General features: G+C 41.0%; 1 protein-coding gene across 3 annotated transcripts in view; it reads left to right on the top strand.

Annotated features, from left to right (window-relative positions):
• TMEM108 (transmembrane protein 108) overlaps positions 1-22,732 on the top strand; it is a 393,284-nt gene that overhangs the window by 58,960 nt on the left and 311,592 nt on the right. The window lies entirely within an intron of this gene.

Genomic DNA, 22,732 nt, shown 5'->3' with positions numbered 1-22,732 from the left:
AAACGAAAAAGCTGACTTGGAATTCCGATTTTAGTCTCTGAATGTTATTTTACGACTCTCCCCTGATTCAGCATAGGTAACTAGCAGTATATGTATTTACAGCCCATATTAATGTAAGTACATCTTGTTCAGAGAGCATAGTTCTGCTAAAAGTAGTGGGGTAATTTTGAGTAGAATTCTACGTGAAGGTAAAGTCTTTTATGCCCAAATCCTCCCCTCCAGAACACAGCCTGAACACTGGGGTGGATCTCTGCAGGGGGAGCAAGGAAAAGGAAATCCAACTTTCGTGACTATATTGCAGCCTCTGTGCTCTTATGTGCGGATCTTCTGGCCCTTGTGTGTTGACAAATAGGGCTGAGAGAAAATTTTTGGCGTATAATTTCAAGACACTGGAACTGTGAATTCAGATCAAATTTGGTGAGTAGTTTCAGCTGAAAAAAACCACCCCTGAAATTTGTATTGGAAATGTCAGTGTTTCATTTGGACACTTTCTAAACTAACCATTTTGATGTTTCATTTTGAATGGACACTTTGTTTAGAAAATGTCATTTTGAAATGACATTAAAATGAAATCTTGCATCTTTGGCCTTTCATTGTGGCAATTCTCTTCTCTCTTTCTCTTCTTTCCTGTCTAGGTGAGAGATCCAGAATCCTAAGAATCCCATTCATTTTCCCACACATTAACTTCCCCTTAAAGCCCCTATTTTCCAGAGAATCCGTTTGAAGTTGAAGTCCATTCCTTAAACAGGAGAGGGAATGTCCAGTGGCTGAAGCAGGGGAGTCAGGAGACCTGGATTCTATTTATGGCTCTGCCACTGATTATGTGTGTGTGAAGTTGGACAAATAATTTAATTTTGTTTGCCAGCTTTGTGCCTCAGCTTACCCAACTGTAAAAAGATAATAATACCCATCTTTGCAAAGAACTTACAGATCCTTGGATGAAAAGGTGTTAACCAAGGGCAAGAAATGATGATTGTTGTTGTTGGCTGGAGAATTTTCTGTTCCATCGGACTGAGCATCCTGCCTGTGCCACTCTTCCATCCCATGCAAGTCCAGAGAAGGAGACACAGGGACAGGCAGTTTTAACTAGGCAACCTACATGGAATGAAAATCAGGGCAGCCTGTATTTTTTTTAACAACTTTTTTGATGCAGCCAAGTGGATATGTAATGTGCATAGATAGCATGCATCCACAAGAAATCTAGTAGCTGTCATCCACATATGCCCAATTCAGACAGAGCCTCATCAGCTGCATTACTGAGCACAAATAATTTCAAATGCTAGAATAGGCACTTCCCCCTCTCCTTTTTGAACATATGAGGTGTGATTAGGGTTATCAGCTGTGTTAATGCAGAATTTTATTCATTAATTACTGCCTACTCCAGCTTGCAAAACCATAGCAAAAATGTACCAATCCAGATGCAAGAAAGATTAAGATATTTGACAGGTTTCAGAGTAGCAGCTGTGTTAGTCTGTATCCGCAAAAAGAACAGGATTACTTGTGGCACCTTAGAGACTAACAAATTTATTTGAGCATAAGCTTTCGTGAGCTACAGCTCACTTCATCAGATGCATGCAGTGGAAAATACAGGGGGGAGATTTTATATACACAGAGAACTTGAAACAATGGGTGTTACCATACATACTGTAACGAGAGTGATCGGGTAATGTGACCTATTACCAGCAGGAGAGAAAAAAAACCTTTTGTAGTGATAATCAAGGTGGGCCATTTCCAGCAGTTGACAAGATCATGTGAGGAACAGTAGGGAGGGAAAATGAATGTTTATTCCCCTCCCCCACTGTTCCTCCCACTCTCGTTACAGTGTGTATGGTAACACCCATTGTTTCATGTTCTCTGTATATATAAAATCTCCCCCCATATTTTCCACTGCATGCATCCTATGAAGTGAGCTGTAGCTCACGAAAGCTTATGCTCAAATAAATTGGTGGGTCTCTAAGGTGCCACAAGTACTCCTTTTCTTTTTAAGATATTTGACTTATCCAATAGAATAATTTCTCACCCCAGGTGAGCAGGTAAGTTTAATTTTGTAAGACTGCCATGTGCAATATTTACTGCAATAGGGCATATTCACATTGCACTGTAACTCAGCCAATGAAACTGCTCCAGTGTGACAGTACAAGACTTAATACTGATAGTACAGTTTGTACCCCCTTCATCAGCTAGAACACAACTTCTACCTTTGGCTAGTTGGGTGGGAGGAATAAAATGTTTTCACAGTATCTTGTGTCAGGGCAATCTCTATACAGATTCCTCATGTAGTGGTAATACCTAGCTTAGTAGGTGTCCCTCTAGGGTTCAGCTCCAGCAACTCTAACAACCAGTTACTTTCTACCAACTGGGTTACTCCTTTAGCTCAAGTGGCAGAGGCTCGTGCTTTTGATGCTTAAAGGCCTCAGTTGGATTCCTGCTAATGATAGTAAACTCTGCATATATGGTCACAGTTCTTTACACTCATGCTAAATAGACTCCAGGGGTGAAATTTAAAACTGCTGCCCGCACCACATTCTTTACATCTGTTGCCACTGTTTACTTTCCAGGCAGTGGATCATGCTCAGATGAGAATTTAATTGTCCCCTTGTCCCACCCCCAAGTCATCAAAGGATAGAACTGTTGGGGCAGAGGGTCACTAACTATGAACTGTTCTGTGTTCCCTGGAGTCTTGATGTGTGGATGAAAACAACATACAGATATTAGAAAATATCATGTATCCTGATGTACTATAAGAACAATATAATAAGAGGCCATATGATGCCCTTGGGAATCTCTTGGAAGGCTGGAAAATAGAAATTCACCTGAAATGAGTTAAAATAGGAATGACTTTGGCCTACAATATGCCAAAATATTCTAGGCTGATTTTGCCCTCAGTTATACTGGCACAATTTCATTGACTGTGTTTGAGATGTGCCAGTATAATTGAGGGCAAAATTTGGCCCTCAGATTTACACATTTTTTTAAAAAATCCCAATTATGAATCACTCTGTCATAAGCTGATAGCCTCAGCTGGAGTACTGTGTCCAGTTCTGGGCCCAACATTTCAGGAAAAATGTGGAGAATTTGGAGAAAGTCCAGAGCCTGGGCACAAGTCAGACAGCATTGTGTATAGACAGAAGGGGTGGGGGGTTGGGCTTGAGCCTGAGGCTGGCTACATTGAAGTGTAGACATACAATTAGACATTTCAAAGTCAACTGTGGGACTTCCTACCCAGGATTGGGTCCAATGTTAGGAGGAAGCACAGTCCGGACAAAATGAGCACAGGTTTGGGAATCTAAAGCTCTAATTCTGGCTCTGTCACTAACTCACTGTGGTACCTTGAGTAAGTTACTTCACTTCTCTGCCTCAGTTTCACCATCTGTAAAATAATGCCTACCTGTTTTATAGAGGGCTATGAGAACTGATTAGTTAATGTCCATAAAGTGCTTTGTAAACATTAATCTAATCTGTGCTAAATAGTAGTGTTTTGCTCTATAAAAATTGTGATACTTCCAAAATTAACATGACTTTCACAGAAATAATGAGAATGAATGCAAATTGGGTGCCAATCCAGATGTAGCCACTTTGAATTGAATTTTGTAAAAAAAAAAAAAAATTGTTTTTACACAGAATATGTGACAGAACAGAATTCGGTAACCTGGGAGGGCTCTCTTCTCAAGTGAGTTTTGTTCTTTTAAAAACTGCTTTCAGTTTCTTGGCCAGATTTAGTTCTGACACTGAGCTGTCCTCAATGCCAGAAGAGGTGAGGGAGGTAAACTAGGGTGCTTTCAGCCTATGCCAGCTCTCACCAATTGCCAGAGCACAGCCATGCTGATGCCAAGTGTCGCGTTTGACTTTAATAATGATTCCAGATTGTCAAATAACAGGCTCAGATGGAATGATGATCTTTGATTAAATAAATCAGAGATTAGTGCAGCACTCTACAGAAAGAATAGATACATTGCCACCCTTGGAGTAAGGTAAAGAGCTGGCCTCTGTGTCTCTCTTCTCTTTACCTGGTAGGATGCCGGCAGTTTGCTCTCCCGCACCTAATTCCCAAAACATTTGTCTTTTTTTATAGAGTATGAGACAAAGAAACCCCTTTTTGGGGGAAAAAATACTTTCCTACGATTAATTTCACTGTGTCCTCTTTTGATATTTTCAATTTACTTCAATACTTATAGAATTTATTTTATGGTCTCTCTCTAGGTTACTTGATCGGTAAGCTAAAATGAATTCTAATCTAAGGTCATTATTACTGTTTCATCCCTCACAGAACGCATCTGTACTAACAATTATCTGTCATCAACCACCCAGTCCATTACAGAAAACCTGCCCTAACAAGTATTCCTTATCAGTAACCCAGTTTTGTTTATACTTCTGTAGCCACTTCTAGTAGTTTGTGGGGGGCTTGTTTTCCCTGGACACCTATCTTCCCACAGACTTGGAAGTAGCAGTCATAATGAAGTACAGTCTGATATTTGATCACATGGAGATTCTGAATTCAGGTCACTCACAGATTAATAACCAAAACTCTCTTGCTTTAGGATTAAAACATATTTTGCTAATACCGTAAAGATTTTGGGAGAATAGTTTAATATGTGAAAAAAATTAACATACATCAGAAAGAGGACTACAAAGTTTACTATTTCCTAACAGGTACTAACACAGGGCTTTTCCTTGGCCATTCCTACATGACTCCTCCATGGGAGTGGGGAGAGGCTGTATGAGGTTGTCATAGAGCCAGCTCCACCGATGGGTTCCCCTTATGTCAGGTCTACATGCCTGTTAAGGCTTTAGGTTCAGAAAGCTGGAGATTCATGTAACAGATGTAATGTCCTAGTGTGCATATTCAGTCAGTGTGCATAAATAAATAATTGCTTAATTTATATAAACCCCCATCAATAAAGTCTATCACTTCTCCTCTCTTGGTTTCTCTCTGTCTCCCCTAACTCTTTTTCTGCCTCACCATATAGTTCTTTGGAATTTCTGCCTCCCCCTCTCTCACTTCCTCCATCTTCTTTCTCTCCTGCCCCAGCTAGAAGAGTGGCTTAAAGAGTGGCCTGCCTTTTGAGCCTTTAGCCTCATGCCCCCATCTCACCTACCATGGAAGGTAGCTTTCCTGGTGGCAGTGACGTCGGCGAGGCGAGGCTCCAAGCTGCGAGCCTGACCTCAGAACCTCCATACATGGTCTTCTATAAGGACAAGGTCCAGCTCCGGCCCCACCCAGCCTTCCTTCCTAAGGTGGTGTCTACTTTCACATGAGCCAGGATATCTTCTTTCCAGTCTTCTGCCCTAAGCCCCATGAGACTAGTGAAGAGAGGTGCCTCCACACTTTGGACATAAGAAGGGCCCTGGCTTTCTACCTAGATCGGACAAAGCCTTTTCATAAGTCGACTCAGCTTTTCATCTCTACAGCTAATAGGATGAAGGGCCTCCAGGTGTCCACCAAGAGGATTTTTAACTGGATCACCTCTTGCATGCGGACCTGCTATGAGTTGGCGGGAGTCCCTCCACTGCCAATTGTCAGAGCCCACTTGACCAGAGCTCAGGCATCTTCAGCGGCCTTCCTGGCACACTTCCCGATCCAGGACATCTGTCGAGCCACGAGGTCGTCCTCAGTGCACATGTTCACAGCTCACTGTGCCATCACTCAGCAGGCCAGGTACAATCCTGGGTTCGGCAGAGCAGTGTTGAAATCTACACATCCGTGAACTCCTACCAGCCTCCGAGGGATAATGCTTGAGAGACAGAGGAGCACAAAGTAATAGTGAGATGATTATAATTTGTCTAATCAGCAGTGTTAATAATTCACCAGTTGTTTGGCCATGGGCATATCTTTCTTACCATAGTTGAATTTGAAGGAAAATATCCATGCTTTTCATACTCTTGCACTAAATTTCCCCAAATAGTTTTTGGTGGAAAACCCAGAATATCTTGTGTCTGCCACTCTTCTGAAAAGGCAGTGCAGCTATATTCTTCAATTCCCTCCAAGCGGACTGTGAGACTCACATACCTTTTGCATCTTCTTATTTTTTGTCATCTGTGTTATCCTGAGCCTAGAAGTGGTATCTTATTCTCCAATGTTAAATCTAAGTGTTAAATATTTTCAGCTGTTCAAAAGCCTTCAGTTTCAGAGAGCTTTATTTAAAAGCATAAAGGAAGTGAACCAAATTCTGTTATCTTTTATTTAGTCATTATTCAGGCAAAACTCCCACTAATTTACCTGAGTAAAGACTGTCAGGATTTGGCCCAATACCTGTTGAGATTTCCTGAAAGGTATAATAGTGAAGCTTGTCTTGGATTCCTGTTTTTTCTGGTGCTGCTTTTGTCTTACCGTCTCCTTTTTGCAACTTGTTTCTTTTAAAAGTTGTCTTAACAGTATGTTATCTGACTGTCTGTAAACCCAGTGGTGTACTAGATTATCCTGACCTTAGCTAGTATTCAAGAAATGTCCATTGCAATTTTAAAGTAGTTCAGAAGTTTGAGGATTCTGTAGCTGTTGTCTCACTCTGACTGTATTTAATTTTAAAATTAGTTATAGGTTTCTAAAAATAAGTATAAAACAGTCATTTCTAGGCTTAGAAAAATTGTTTTCACAGGTTGCTGAAATCCCTCACTGTAATTTCCATTGACTATTTCTTTTTTCCCCATCTCTGCTTTCCTGCCTTGAGATAAAAAGTTTTCTGCTAAAACATGGAGAAATAAGCAGGGGTGCTGGAATAATTTGCATAGTTGGAGTGCTGAGAGCCATTGAACCAAACTGTAAACCCTTTATCTGATGGAAACCACTTCAAGCCAGGGGGTGTGCCAGCACTCCTACTTCCAGCACCTATAGAAATAAGTCAGTTGTTGTCACTGGGAAATGTGGACACTGGGAAAAGAGAAACGGTAACAATGATCTTGAAGTTAATTACAAAAAATAGACTATGTATTGATTGATATGGATTTTGGTTCATTATCATTGAGGTGATACCCAGGATTTAAACCTTTATGACGTGAATACCAAAACCACAAGTTATATTGATGAACGTGAACCAATAGTTTGATGCTTTCATTGTTTTACTAAATCAATACCATGTGGCTGTTTGGTTTTGACTGGTTGGTTGTATACTTTTAAAAAGTTCATACATATGTATCTTAAGGTTACGCTGAATTATTTAGCAGATAAGTAATGTGTTTGTGCAAGATTTTTTTTAAAACACCATATAGTCATGTGTGTTTGTTTATATGGTATAAAATGCATTGAGCCAGGTTTTAAAATGAAAATTTTTGCTTGATTAAATGTTAATGTGAAATAAATAGAATATTGTCAAAGAAGCATTCAAAAACTCAAAATGAAATAAAATAAAACCCCACTAGGAAACATGTAAGATAGGTCTCAGGCCCCAGTCCTTAATGACTTATACATGTGCTTACCTATAAGTATGTGAACAGTCCCACTGTATTCAATAGAAGTACTCATGTGCTTAAAGCTATCCACAGGTGTAAATAAGTCTTTGAAAGATCAGGGCATAAGTGGAAACCCCCTGCAATGTATTAAATCAGAGAAGAATTCTTTGCTAACTATGTTCCTGGTCATCACGGGCAAAAACATTTTTTAATTGCATAAGTCTTCTGAAAATCTTATTCTAGATCGTAAATTGGGCACTTACAAATAGGTACCCAAAATTACTGGACATTTAAATGTTTTTACCTTAACCTCACTATGCCCCACTTTCTCCATCTATGAAATGGGGATGATATCGACTTGAGAGAGTTTTGTGTCATATAAAGCTAAATTCATTAATGTTCATAAAGTGCTTTCTGATCTCTAGAGAAGTACTAATTTGTTCTTATGGGTTGAGATTTTCAAAGCAGTTAAAGGGATTTAGCCACACATCTTCCCTTAAAAATATTACTATTAAAATTAATGGAATATGTGTGGTAAAATTCCCTGCACTGCTCTGAAAATCTCAACTATTCTTTAAAATTGTCTATTTTTCATGTCAAGAAAACATTCAAGCTGTATTGCCAAAACACACCAATTTTACTTCATATATACCTTTAGCTGGAAAAGGTACACTCTAAAAGCTCTCATTCAGGTAGCCTCATTCTCTGGAGCAGGACAGTACATGAACACATATCATGCTGTTATGGTCTTGTGCATAAACCCCACCACGCAACAACAAAGATACTATATAAGTGCCCAGTATTGATAGTGGGTACAATAGGATTCTACAGTAGTGGTTTGGACTAGCATTTTTTGTTTTTTATGGCTGTCCAAGATGGGCCTGTCCCCTTTAAGAGGAGAGCGGTCCAGCCCACCTGTGACTAATTATGGACCATCTAATCAGGCCTAATGAGGTTTAGCTGGCTTCTATAAAAGTCAGAAGGGAAGCTCAATGGAGAAGAAGTGAGGGAAGGCTGGCTAGAGACTGGAAAAGAGCCCATGGTGACCTGGGGAGAAGGAAATTACAGCGAGATTGAAGGCTCCTGCAGGAGTCCTTGAAAGAGGGGAAGGAACTGAAGAAGAGAGTGAAGGTTTTTGTAAGGATTTCCTGGAAAAGGGGTGAGAACAAGGGTGAAAGACTGATGGGAATTCCTGGATAAAGCTGCCACAAGACCTGATAGTGCAAAAGACTTTCTGTTGATTGTCAGGATAAGGTATAAAACTGTATGCATTTCGGGTGGGGTGGAGTATGTTCTGTATCTAATAACTGATGGAGAAAATCAAAAGGCAAAGTCAGAAAGTGAGAGGACTGCCTGGATCATACCGTTATGCTTATAAGAAGCACACAGGATCTTTCTCAGGGGAAAATACGCCGCATTTATTGAAGATGCAACAATTAGCATATGCATTCAAACACACACACACACACACTCTCTGTCCTGCCAGTCGATGTTACAGTTACCAGTCCAGAGTCTGGATCAATGTAGTGGCCAGCTAGGTTGATCACAGGTAGGTAGGAGCTGGGTTCTGTTGGTCGTGACATGATGCTTCGGGGAAGTCTTGGCAGGACAAACCCAAAGTTTCATGGCAAGGCACCCTTTTTATATAGTGATTTTCCTTCATTGGGACCAATGAGTTTTGCACCATCGTGCTATAATCAATTGTTGTTTGACGAGTGCTTGTTTTCTTAAATTGTCCTTCTCATTCTTTATCCTGTTCTTTCATTAAGTCTCTCAGGGAGTTATCCCATGCTGGTTTTGATCACAGTTATCTTGTCCCCATTGATAGGTGCCCGTCTCATCTTTAGAGTCGTCAATCTGCCCTCTTCAATAGGGGCGTGTTGTAATCTTCTGGTGCCCTTGCATCTGTCCTCGGTTCCTCTCTAGAACATCTGGTTCGGTGATGGCCTTCACACTTATCTTCTAACACACACATTCCTCATTCACACACAAAACAGAACTGATTTACATAGAACATTTGAACAGGAACATCAAGTTGCAATGCAAAAGCAAAACAATTATTTCATTCTTTTACTTATTTTAAAATGTTAAACCTACAACAAAGTGATGACCCTAAAAAGTCTGTTACTGCCTTGAAATCAGCTCAGATACAGAATTATACAGACATAAAATCCTACTATTATAATATCTAGTTTAAAAAGAAATGGGCCAGAGGCCAGGAGGAGGTGCTTGGGAGGTAGTGACCATGTGTCAGCGGCCTATTATAGAGATTTATGTCAGTCAGATTTTGGTTGGGGATCCAGATCCAGGCACTGGATACCACAGTGATAGACACTGTATATCCATTTCAATAGAATAGGTTTAAACTAGGCTGTTAAGTGATTACAAAATTAATCATGATTAATCACATAATTAAAAAAAATAATTGTGATTAATTGCATTGTTAAACAATAATGAAATGCCATTTATTTAAATATTTTTGGGTGTTTTCTACATTTTCAAATATATTGATTTCAATTAGAACACAGAATACGAAGTGTAGAGTGCTCACTCTATATTTATTTTTGATTACAAATATTTGCACTGTAAAAAACAAAAGAAATAATATTTTTCAATTCACCTCATACAAGTACTGTAGTGCAATCTCTTTATCATAAAAGTTTAATTTACAAATGTAGAATTATGTACAAAAAATAACTGCATTGAAAAATAAAACAATGTAAAACTTTAGAGCTGTAGGATATGCGTCCATGCTGATGATGGGTTCTGCTCGATAATGATCTAAAGCAGAGTGGACCGATGCATGTTCATTTTCATCACCTGAATCAGATGCCACCAGCAGAAGGTTGATTTTCTTTTTTAGTGGTTTGGGTAATACAGTTTCCGCATCTGAGTGTTGCTCTTTTAAGACTTTTGAAAGCATGCTCAACACTTCGTCCCTCTCAGATTTTGGGTCGAGTGCTGTAGCTATTTTTAGAAATCTCACATTGGCGTCTTCTTTGCGTTTTGTCAAATCTGTTGTGAAAGTGTTCTTAAAATGAACATGTGCTGGGTCATCATCCGAGACTGCTGTAACATGAAATATATGGCAGAATGTGGGTAAAACAGAGCAGGAGACATACAATTCTCCCCCAAGCAGCTCAGTCACAAATTTAATTAACGTATTATTTTTTAATGAGCATCATCAGCATGGAAGCATGTCCTCTGGAATGTTGACCAAAGCATGAAGGGGCATACGAATGTTTAGCATATCTGGCACATAAATACCTTGCTACGCCTGCTACAAAAGTGCCTTTAAAACACCTGTTCTCACTTTCAGGTGGCATTGTAAATAAGCAGAGACAGCAGCATCTCCTGTAAATGTAAACAAACTTGTTTTTCTTAGCAGTTGGCTGAATGAGAAGTATGACTGAGTGGACTTGTAGGCTCTAAAGTTTTTTTTTTTTTTTTTGAGAGCAGTTATGTAACAAAAAAATCTACATTTGTAAGTTGCACTTTCATGATAAAGAGATTGCACTACAGTACTTGTGTGAGGTGAATTGAAAAATACTATTTTGTTTATCATTTTTACAATGCAAAAATTTATAATTAAAATAATATAAAGTGAGTACTGTACACTTTGTATTCTGTGTTGTAATATAAATCAATGTTTGAAAATGTAGAAAAACATCCAAAAATATTTAATAAATTTCAATTGGCATTCTATTGTTTAACAGTGTGATTAATCGTGATTAATTTTTTAAATTGCGATTAATTTTTTTGAGTTAATCATGTAAGTTAACTGCGATTAATTGATAGCCCTAATTTAAACCTCTGAGAAGTGCAAGGGTGTTTAGATCTGGGGTTTTGGTTTGGACCCATCTCTGCTAATAATAGTTTCTAATAGTGTGTCCCATCTTAACTATATGAAATGCAATCTGCAAATCCACTTTCATCTAATCTATATGGAAAATAACTTTTAAAAAGTAACCTTTCTGTAGGTTGTTGGATCCATCCTGTATAATTAAATATTATTTCTATAAGATTCTTCAAAAATGTATGTAATGACATCTATTGTCTGTTATTAAAATTTGAAGGTTTTAGAGCAATATCTGTAGAAATCCTATTGGCTTCAGTCCTATTCTATAGAACATTTTCATAATGTTTAACTTCACGTAGTGCAGAACAAGATAAGAACATAAGAATGGTCAGACCAAAGGTCCACATAGCCCAGTATTCTGTCTTCTGACAGGTTTCAGAGTAACAGCCGTGTTAGTCTGTATCCACAAAAAGAAAAGGAGTACTTGTGGCACCTTAGAGACTAACAAATTTATGAAGTGAGCTGTAGCTCACGAAAGCTTATGCTCAAATAAATTTGTTAGTCTCTAAGGTGCCACAAGTACTCCTTTTCTTTTTGTATTCTGACAGTAGCCAATACCAGGTGCCCCAGAGTGAATGAACAGAACAGGTAATCATCATGTGATCCATCTCCTGTCACCCATTCCTAGCTTCTGGCAAACAGAGGCTCAGGACACCATCCCTGCTCATCCTGCTCATCCTGGCTACCATGGAGTAGAGCAGAAGAATTACTTCTCGTGTCTTGCTTACAATACTCCTGCTAATACATCTCAGAATGATGTTTGCTTTTTTTGCAACCGTGTTACACTGTTGACTCATATTTAGCTTGTGATCCAATATGACCACCAGATCCCTTTCTGCCGTACTCCTTCCTAGGCAGTCGTTTACCTTTTGCTTGTGTTAAACCTGCTGCCTATTAATTTCATTTGGTGACCCCTAGTTCTTGTGTTATGAGAAGGAGTAAATAACACTTCCTTATTTACTTTCTCCACACCAGTCATGATTTTATAGACCTCTTTCATGTCCCTTAGTCATTTATTTTGCAAGCTGAAAAGTTCCAATCTTATTAATCTCTCCTCATATGGAAGCCGTTCCATATCCCTAATCATTTTTGTTGCCCTTTTCTGAAACTTTTCCAATTCCAATATATCTTTTTTGAGATGGGGTGACCGCATCTGCACACAGTATTCAAGATGTGGGCTTACCATGGATTTATATAAAGGCACTATGATATTTTCTGTCGTATTATCTATCCCGTTCTTAATGATTCCCAACATTCTGTTAGCTTTTTTGACAGCCGCTGCACATTGAGTGGATGTTTTCAGAGAACTATCCACAATGACTCCAAGATCTCTTTCTTGGGTGGTAACAGCTAATTTAGACCCCATAATTTTATATGTATAGTTGGGATTATGTTTTCCAATGTGCATTACTTTGGATTTATCAACATTGAATTTCATCTGCCATTTTGTTGCCCAGTCACTCAGTTTTGAGAGATGCTTTTGTAGCTCTTTGCAGTCTGCCTGGGACTTAACTATCTTGAGTAGTTTTGTATCATCTGCAAATTTTGCCACCTCACTGTTTGTCCCTTTTTCCAGATAATTTATGAATATGTTGAATAGGACTGGTCCCAATACAGACCCCTGAGGAACACCACTATTTACCTCTCTCCATTCTGAAAACTGGCCATTTATTCTTACCCCTTGTTTCCTATCTTTTAAACACTTACCAGTCCATGAGAGGACCTTCCCTCTTATCCCATGGCACCTTGATTTGCTTAAGAGCCTTTTGTGAGGGACCTTGTCAAGGCTTGTCAAGGTGAGGGACCTTGTCAAGGGTGTCTGAAAATTTAAGTACACTATATCCACTGGATCCCCATGCTTGTTGGCCCCGCTCAAAGAATTCTAGTAGATTGGTGAGGCATGATTTCCCTTTACAAAAACCATGTTGACTCTTCCCCCACAAATTATGTTCATCTATGTGTCTGACAATTTTGTTCTTTACTATAGTTTCAACTAATTTGACTGGTACTGAAATCAGGCTTACCAGCCTGTATTTGTTGCGATCACCTCTGGAGCCCTTTTTAAAAAGTGGCGTCACATTAGCTATCCTCCAGTCATTTGCTACAGATGCTGATTTAAATGATAGGTTTCTATGCATCCTATGAAGTGAGCTGTAGCCCAACAAAAGCCTATGCTCAAATAAATTTGTTAGTCTCTAAGGTGCCACAAGTACTCCTGTTCTTCAAACTACATTTAGTAGTTCCACAATTTCACCTTTGAGTTCCTTCTAGGGATGCCAACTTTCTAATCGCACAAAACCGAACACTACTTCCGCACCCCTTCTTTGAGGCCCCGTCCCCACTCAGTTATCTGCCCTCCCACCGTTGCTTGCTCTCCCCCACTCTCACTCACTTTCACTGGGCTGGGGGTGGGGTGCAGGAGGAGTTGTGGGCTCTGGCTGAGGGTGCAGTCTTTGGGGCCGGGGATGAGGAGTTTGGCATGCAGGAGAGGGCTCAGGGATGGGGTAGGAGGTTGGGGTGCAGGAGAGGGTACAGGGTGCAGGCTCTGGGAGGGGGCTTAGGGCTGGGGCAGGGGTGCAGGCTCTGGGAGGGAGCTAGGGTGCGGGAGGGGTGCAGGGCTGTGGCAGAGGGTGGGGTGCAGGAGGGGGCTCTGTCCTGGGGAAGGGGGTTTGGGTGCAAGCTGTGGGAGGGAGTTAGGGGTGGGAGAGGGCTCTGTCCTGGGGCAGTGGGTTAGGGTGAAAGAGTGGGATTGGGGAACGGACTCAAGCTAAGAAAGGCTCCCTGCCTGTCCTGGCTCCACGCAGCTCCTGGAAGCAATCTGCGGCCCCTAGGTGGAGGAGTCAGGGGGCTCTGCCTGCAAGTGCTGCCTCTGCAGCTCCCATTGGCCGTGGTTCCCGGCCAATGGGAGCCCTGGAGCCAGCACTGAGGGAGAGGGTAGTGAATGGATCTTCCCTGATTGTCCCTCCACCTAGGAGCTGCAGGGACATGCCGGCCACTTCTGGGAGCTGCACGGAGCCAGGGCAGGCAGGGAGCCTGTCTTAGCCCCGCTATGCTGCTGACCAGACTTTTAACGGCCCAGTCAGCTGAGCTGACCAGAGCCACCAGGAACTCTTTTCGACTGGGCGTTCCGGTCGAAAACCAGACGCATGGCAAACCTAGTTCCTTTCAGAACTCTTGGGTGAATACCATACGGTCCTGGTGACTTATTACTGTTTAGTTTATCAGTTTGTTCCAAAACCTCCTCTAATGACACACCAATCTGCGACAGTTCCTCAGATTTGTCACCTAAAAAGATATACAGTCTTAATTTTGTTCCTGAGTTTAATTCATCTGTACATCAGTCTTTTTACGGTCTATCTTCTCATTAAAGAAAAAAGGGCCGTCAATTAATCTCAGTTAACTCAAGCAATTAACTCAAAACAAATTAACTTGATTAAAATATTAATAGTGATTAATCACAGTTTTAATCGCACTCTTAAACAATAATAGAATACCAATTGAAATTTATTATAAATATTTTTGATGTTTTTCTACATTTTTAAATATATTAATTTCAATTAAAAACACAGAACTGTGTGCCAGCTAGTCCTTATGTAATAGGACAGGGTAACTAAGAGGGTTTCTGTACCATTTATAATTGCATATGCTGCTGTTATGAAATCCCCCTTATTCTACTTCTTTTTAAAGGTCCAAATGTTGGCCCCATGCAAAGCTAAAGCAATGGGCTTTTTATAGAGGTGTTCTGTGATGTTTGATGGGATAGAATCCTGTTTCCACACCCCATGTTAGTTTTGGCAGGATTTACATAGCTTCAGAACTCCTTGCTAAACCGTTGATTTCTTTCATGCCAGCACAGACGCTGCCCCTGTGGAGTATAGCTCTATGGCTATGATGTAGTCCCTCATCTATGGGCTCCCCACATCCTGCTCTCCATCTTCCAAGCCATTCCTATGAAGTGGAACCCCTTCCGTTTCCTTTGCCTATTAATCTGAATATGACATGAAGGTTGGAAGACAGATTTGGCCAGGCTAAATGTTCTTAATCTTCTTTAGCTGCTCCTTGTATTGAAAACTCCTCCCACAATCTCCATGCACCCCTAACGGTCTTCTATGTGGTTTTTTTGTCCTTATTGTAATTCTGCTATGTCATTTTTGAGATGAGATCACCATACCTTAATGCACTATTCAAAGTTAGGATGCATCAAGGATTTTGATAAGGGCATTATAACATTTTTATTATTATTCATTATTTTCTTCTTAATCCACCTCAATATTGTGCACACATTTTTTGGCTGCTGCTACACATTGAGCAGATGTCTTCAATCAGCTGTCCTAAATGACTCCTAGGTCTTTTTCCTGAGAGGTTACAAGTTACTAATTCAAAATTCACCAACGTGTATGTGTAGTTTAAATTGTTCTTTCTAACAGACATTACCTTGCAATTTTCTACATTGAATTTCATCTTGTCATCATATTGCCCAATCACTTGTTATGATAGGTCCTTCTAGAGTGCCTCAGAATTACACACAGAAGCTTCTGAGCTCTTTATCCTGTTGTTTTTCCTGTCAATATAATAATGGAGTAATTTAAGAGAGGCAGGAGATCAACACATTATCCCAATGAAAAAATCCTACACAATTTAATAGAGATGAACTCAGTTGGGTTCTATATATATTACTCTTAAAATCTACAGAAACATATTTAGTAAAGAATGATATCTGTTCTACAGGTTTTTTAAAAACATCTTATGGTGTTCTATGGCAGGAATACAATTTTCTGTTATATTCTGTAGGTGGTCCAAAAAAACACTTAGAAAGTTCATAATTTTCTTTTAAATTCTGTCAGACTTTCCCCAAGGATATAGTCACAATCAATCAACACTATGTGACAGGGCAAGGCCAGATGGCTATAGAAAAGTAGTTTGTTTGGTTTTTTTTGAAGCAGAAAAGAATTTTATTTGTGTAACACTTACAAGGAATCACCAAAAAGGGTAAAGCAAAACTATGCAACAAAACAAAAGCAAACACAAGGTATAACACAGCAGCCTTCAGGAGGGAGAAGTGTTCAGGCTAGCCTGGGCTCAGCAGGACAGTGGTTTTTTTTGTTTTGTTTTGTTTTTTTTAAGCAGAAAAGAATTTTATTTGTGTAACACTTACAAGGAATCACCAAAAAGGATAAAGCAAAACTATGCAACAAAACAAAAGCAAAATACTAAACTAAACTGATACTAAACTGGGAGGAGTGGTAGATACGCTGGAGGGCAAGGATAGGATACAGAGGGACCTAGACAAATTGGAGGATTGGGACAAAAGAAATCTGATGAGGTTCAATAAGGATAAGTGCAGGGTCCTGCACTTAAGACGGAAGAACCCAATGCACAGCTACAGACTAGGGACCGAATGGCTAGGCAGCAGTTCTGCGGAAAAGGACCTAGGGGTGACAGTGGACGAGAAGCTAGATATGAGTCAGCAGTGTGCCCTTGTTGCCAAGAAGGCCAATGGCATTTTGGGATGTATAAGTAGGGGCATAGCGAGCAGATCGAGGGACGTGATCGTCCCCCTCTATTCGACATTGGTGAGGCCTCATCTGGAGTACTGTGTCCAGTTTTGGGCCCCACACTACAAGAAGGATGTGGATAAATTGGAGAGAGTCCAGCGAAGGGCAACAAAAATGATTAGGGGTCTGGAACACATGACTTATGAGGAGAGGCTGAGGGAACTGGGATTGTTTAGTCTGCAGAAGAGAAGAATGAGGGGGGATTTGATAGCTGCTTTCAACTACCTGAGAGGTGGTTCCAGAGAGGATGGTTCTAGACTATTCTCAGTGGTAGAAGAGGATAGGACAAGGAGTAATGGTCTCAAGTTGCAGTGGGGGAGGTTTAGGTTGGATATTAGGAAAAACTTTTTCACTAGGAGGGTGGTGAAACACTGGAATGCGTTACCTAGGGAGGTGGTAGAATCTCCTTCCTTAGAAGTTTTTAAGGTCAGGCTTGACAAAGCCCTGGCTGGGATGATTTAATTGGGGATTGGTCCTGCTTTGAGCAGGGGGTTGGACTAGATGACCTCCTGAGGTCCTTTCCAACCCTGATATTCTATGATTCAAACACAAGGTATAACACAGCAGCCTTCAGGAGGGAGAAGTGTTCAGGCTACCCTGGGCCCAGAGCCGGGGGGCTTCCTCGACACTCATGGTCTTCCACCCTCCTGAGTTACTTGGTGGCCTAGAGCGAGGGGGCTTCCTCGACACTCATGGTCTTCCACCCCCTCGAGTTACCTAGTGCCACGCCCAGTGTCACCGATTATTCCTCTCCTGAGAGTGCCCGACAAGATGGGCATGGCTGCAGGGTGGGTGGTTTGGGGGTGGGGGGGACGTACACCACGTGTGATAGGACCCCTCCTAGGTGACAGTGATGATGGTATCCACAGCGGCAACAGCAGGGGCTGGGGTCTCTCGCTCTTCCCCTCAATCAAAGGGTCAGATGGAGGGAACTGGACGGGGTCACCGAGCAGAGAACCCTGGACAGCGCCTACAGAAAAGTAGTGGGAGGTAGATATATTAGCTCCAGGCTAAACAAATCCCTGGTACCAGGTTAAGTGAAATGGCAACTGCTCCAGGTCAATTAAGACACCTGGGGCCAATTAAGAACTTTCCAGAAGGCAGGGAGAATGCTAGGTTGATTGGGACACCTGAAGCCAATCAGGGGCTGGCTGAAACTAGTTAAAAGCCTCCCAGTCAGTCAGGTGGGCGTGCATGTCAGGAGCTGTGGGAGGAAGTTGCGCTGTTGGAGAGGCTGAGTAGTACACACCATATCAGGCACAAGGAAGGAGGCCCTGAGGTAAGGATGAAGTGGAGCCTGAGGAAGTGAAGGCTGCTGTGGGGGAAGTAGCCCAGGGAATTGTACATGTCATGATTCTAAAAGGTCAGCTACCATAGCTGATACTATTAGGGTCCCTGGGCTGGAGCCCGGAGTAGAGGGTGGGCCTGGGCTCCCCCCACCTTTGCCCCCTGATTAATCACTGAGACTGGGAGACAACAGAGACTGTGCAAGGAAGGATAACTTCTCCTCACCTCCCTCGCTGGCTTATGATGAAAATGGCTCAGTAGACTGTGACCCTTGTCTCTAGAGAAAGAAGGGTTACGTGGAGGGTCACAGTGAGCCTCTGAGGCTAGCGAAATCCACTAGGAAACGCAGGACCCACGGGGGGAAGGACAGAGCTTTGTCACAGCTACCATATCTGATCAGTGATTTCTAATAATAAATTGCACTATAACTGAGAAAACTCAGAATTTTAAGAAAGTCCTTGGTGTGCTAGGATTATTCCTGTCTTGTAGCAGACTTTGTCTATCTGTATGAGGAGCAATACCAATATCCAGGCAGGTGATGTTGTCAGATGATTCACTGGTTGCTGGATGATGTCCCAGGCTCTGATCTTGCATTGAGGACAGCATGGGTGCACCCCTCGGTCTGTGAGGTCCTCATTGCCATATCAGGAGCCTAGTTGTTGCTGCTGTTTTATATGTGATTTGGCTGGAGTAACTGCAATTCCTTTTTTCTCCTTTACTTGCAGACACTTGTCGCTGTATCAGCTTTCCCTAAGGTCTCAATTAGTAACACAATAAATGTTCCATGAGGAACCTATAATTAAACCTGTTTTTTAAAGGTGTCTCTATTTCCTTCCCTTTTGTGATAGAGAACAAAATTATGTTTCCAATTTAAAATAAATCTGCTCTATTATCTTGGGGTTTGGTTTGGCTTTTCCCTTGCCCCCACCTATTTGCCACTAACATCGTTAGTGGAGAAGAAGCCAGAAAACAGTATAACCAGTTTAAACTAATCCTACGCTCTACATTTCCAACTGCTTTCCCAAATGACGTGCAAGTCTGGATGGCACTCTCTTTTAAGGGGTGTGACAAAGTTTCTCCTCTGCCTCGGTGGGTCCTGTGCTTATTGGCGGATTTGCTTGCCTCAGAGATTCACAGCAGCCCTCAGTTTGGCCACTCTTGCTAGTGGCTCAAACCTGCCATCCACTCAGCTAACCTCATCACTGGCAAGCATGGGGGGAACGGAGAACAATCCCCGCAGTCCCTGTGTCCCACCTAGTGGGTTGGGGACAGGGCAGATCCCTTTGCAATTTAGACCTTCCGTTCTGGTGTTTCTCACAGACCAGGTTCGACTCCTCCTGTGTCTGATCAGGAGTTGGAGGGATGGGGCTGGGGGGGGAACCTGGGCCCACCCTCTACACCGGGTTCCAGCCCAGGGCCCTGTGGATAGCAACTGGCCATAATGTTCCCTGCATCAGCTGCGTGACAGCTACAACTTCCTGGGCTACTTCCCCATTGCCTTCCCCCCAGCACCTTCTTTATCCTCACTGCAGGATCTTCCTCCTGAAGCCTGATCATGCTTGAACTCTTCACTCCTCCAGCAGCACACCTTCTCACTTCCAGCTCCTGGCGCGCTCCCCTACTAACTGATGGTAGGTCCTTTTTAAACCAGGTGTCCTGATTAGCCTGCCTGCCATAACTGAATTTAGAAAGTTCTTAATTGGCTCCAGGTGTCTTGATTAGCTTGCCTGTCTTAATTGGTTCTGGCAGGTTCCTGATTGCTCTAGGGCAGCCCCTGCTCTGGTCACTCAGGGAACAGAAAACTGTTCATCCAGTGGCCAATATATTTGCCTTCTACCAGACTCCTGTATCCCACTGGTCTGGGTCTGTCACAGGGGGTAATAAGTTGCTCCCTCACTGCACACTTTAAAGAAACCTAAATAATTCTAAATCCCTTATCTATTAGACTCTGATTTCAGAGTGATGACATAGTCCTCCCCAGTGTATTAATTAATGCTAGCTCAAATAATGGTGTTGCACGCACATTTTGCTAATTCTCTATTCATCTCAACTTCCCAGTTGATAGCAGGAAGTGGGAAAGCATGGCTAGAAGTGATGATGAGAGGGTATGTGTGGCCTATTTAATTCATTTGTAAGGCATTACTGTAGTATCAAATTTCCTTTGGCTACAACATGTTTAAGTTTCATTCTTGTGAAAGGGAAATAATAATGACAGTGGTGTTGTGAAGCTTACCGTTGGTAAAATGTTTTGCAATCTTTAGGTGAAAGGTATGATATCTGTGCAAAGACTAGTATTACTAGAGCTGATCGACTTTTTTCATCAAAACGTTTTTTGCCAAAAAATGGCTTTTCAACCAAAACCAAAACAAAAATTCATTGTGGTTGTAATTTTCCATTTTGTGATGAAAAATGAGGAAAAAATATTTATTTTTCAGTTACAAATATTAAATATTTGTACACTTTTTAACCTAAATCTGACATTTGTTTTTCAAATGATATTTTTTGTAACAAACAAAAGTAGTTAGGCTTGGTTTTTTTAATTGAAAAAGCAAAAAATGTTGACAGGAAACTTTGGTGGAAAGTTTTTTAAAAATTTCCAGTGAAAACATAATTAGCATTTTTTCAGTCAGCTCTCATGAGTGCTAAATGAAAAATAGAGTTAATTGAACTCAGTTTTGTGTTTGGTTTTAAATTGTGGCAAAGATTCTGGTCATTTCTGTCAACATTTCTGTCAACGTATGGCTTAATTATTGATCATTCAACAAACCATCCAGAAAGAATTATCCTATTTTTCTCAAAAGTTCCAATCACAGGGATCTACAGGTGTTGACAAATCCATTTTCACTTATTTCCTATCTGTGCAACCAGTATTAGATCTTTAATGAAATTATGTATTCAATTTTATTAATATTTTCATTACCTAATTGTATCTGAAATCAAATCACAGCATTTTCTCCAGTGGAGTCATGAACCTGTCAACACATACATATTTTTTGGTGATGTTAACAGTTTAAGCTCAGAATGTTTGTTTGGTACAATTTGCATATGTGAAAATGACTAGAAGAGGCTAGAAAATAAAACAGTGTTAATTGCTGTTAAATACTAGATGTTGTTCAGTTCATCTGTGGTGGGTTGTTGTTGTTGAGATTGGACTCCCATTTGCACTCCCAAATTTGTTGAAGGAGTTGATATCATGTTGATGTCTAACTATAATACCTGGTTGTACCAGCAAACCAGGATATCACATGCTCCTTCAATTGTTAGTGTCTCAAGTTGTGGTTGGAAAATGAGAAGTTAAGTTGAGCCTCATTTACTTATCTGGTTCGCAGTGTACACTAACAACATGAATACATGGGAAATTGCAATAACTATCTGATATTTTTTTTCCTGTTCAAGTAAGCCAGATGATTGGGAAAGCATTTGAAGAATATTTCTCATCCCAAATGTCCACATATCCTCCAGCAAATAATATCAAACACCAGATTGTTTTCAATCTCATTTTTCAGACTGTCAGCCAAATGAGCACTTCCACGTACATGTAAATATTCATGGTCTTGAAAGGCCAGGTGCGTGAGGTAATATATTTTATTGGACCAACTTGTGTTGGAGAGAAAGACAGGCTTTTGAGCTATGCAGAGCTCTTCTTCAGGAAAGGTACTAAGAGTACTTCTTTTTCTCTGGGAAAGGTACTAAGAGTGTCACAGCTAAATACAAAGTGCAACAGATAGTTTAGCATAAGTAGTTAGCACATATTATAAGGGACCATTCAAGCTCAAGTGGCCCATTAACATCCCTGTAGTCATAGGACAAAAAGGGGGTTAGTGGGTTACAGATTATTGTAATAAACCATAAATCAGTCTTTATTAAGACCATGATTTTTAGTGTCTAGCAATGTTATGAAATTGAGTTCCCAGGCTGTTCTTTTGAAGATGTGATGCAGGTTTGCTTTGAGGATGAGGACTGGTAGGTCAGATGGAAAGTGATCACTTCGTGAAAAGAGTTCATCCACAGGTGATATGATGTTTTTGTCTTTTACCATTTTCCTGTGTGAGTTCATTTGAGAGCATAGTGATTGCACCTGCATAGTTATTAGAGCATTTAGTGTACTGGATGAGGTACACTATATGTTGTGATAAGCATGTGTAGGACCCATGAATGTTGAAAGGTGTGTCCTGATCTGTGGGGAGCTTTCTTCTGATGATGAGGTTGGAGAGTTGTTTGAAGGCCAGAAGAGGGGGTTCAGGAAAGATTTCCCCATTAAGTATGGGTTATAGTGGTTTGATAATACCCCATATGGGACGTGTGATGGCTGAAGTTGTGGTGGAAATCTATGAGGGAATTTAAGTTGCCTGTCCAGAGGATGAAAATATTGATGTATCTCAGGTATATTTTTGGTTTCATGGTGCATTTGTCAATACATTCTTCTTCAAGGGGGTCCATGAAGAGGTTAGCATATAGGGGAGCCGTCCTAGTACCCATGGTTGTTCCCATGGTTTGGACAAAGTGTTTGTTGTTGAATGTAAAATTGTTATGAATGAGGATGAAATGGATGAGTTTGGTGATGTATTTGGGGTGGATCTCTGAGGGTTGTCCATTGTCTTGTAAATACTTGAGGCAGGCAGCTATGCCATCATTATGTGGGATGTTG

Source organism: Eretmochelys imbricata, chromosome 2 (genome assembly GCF_965152235.1).
Source record: "Eretmochelys imbricata isolate rEreImb1 chromosome 2, rEreImb1.hap1, whole genome shotgun sequence".
NCBI classification, from domain to species: domain Eukaryota; kingdom Metazoa; phylum Chordata; order Testudines; family Cheloniidae; genus Eretmochelys; species Eretmochelys imbricata.
Note: the sequence above shows the minus strand (reverse complement) of the source record. Positions and strands in the feature narration are given on the sequence as shown.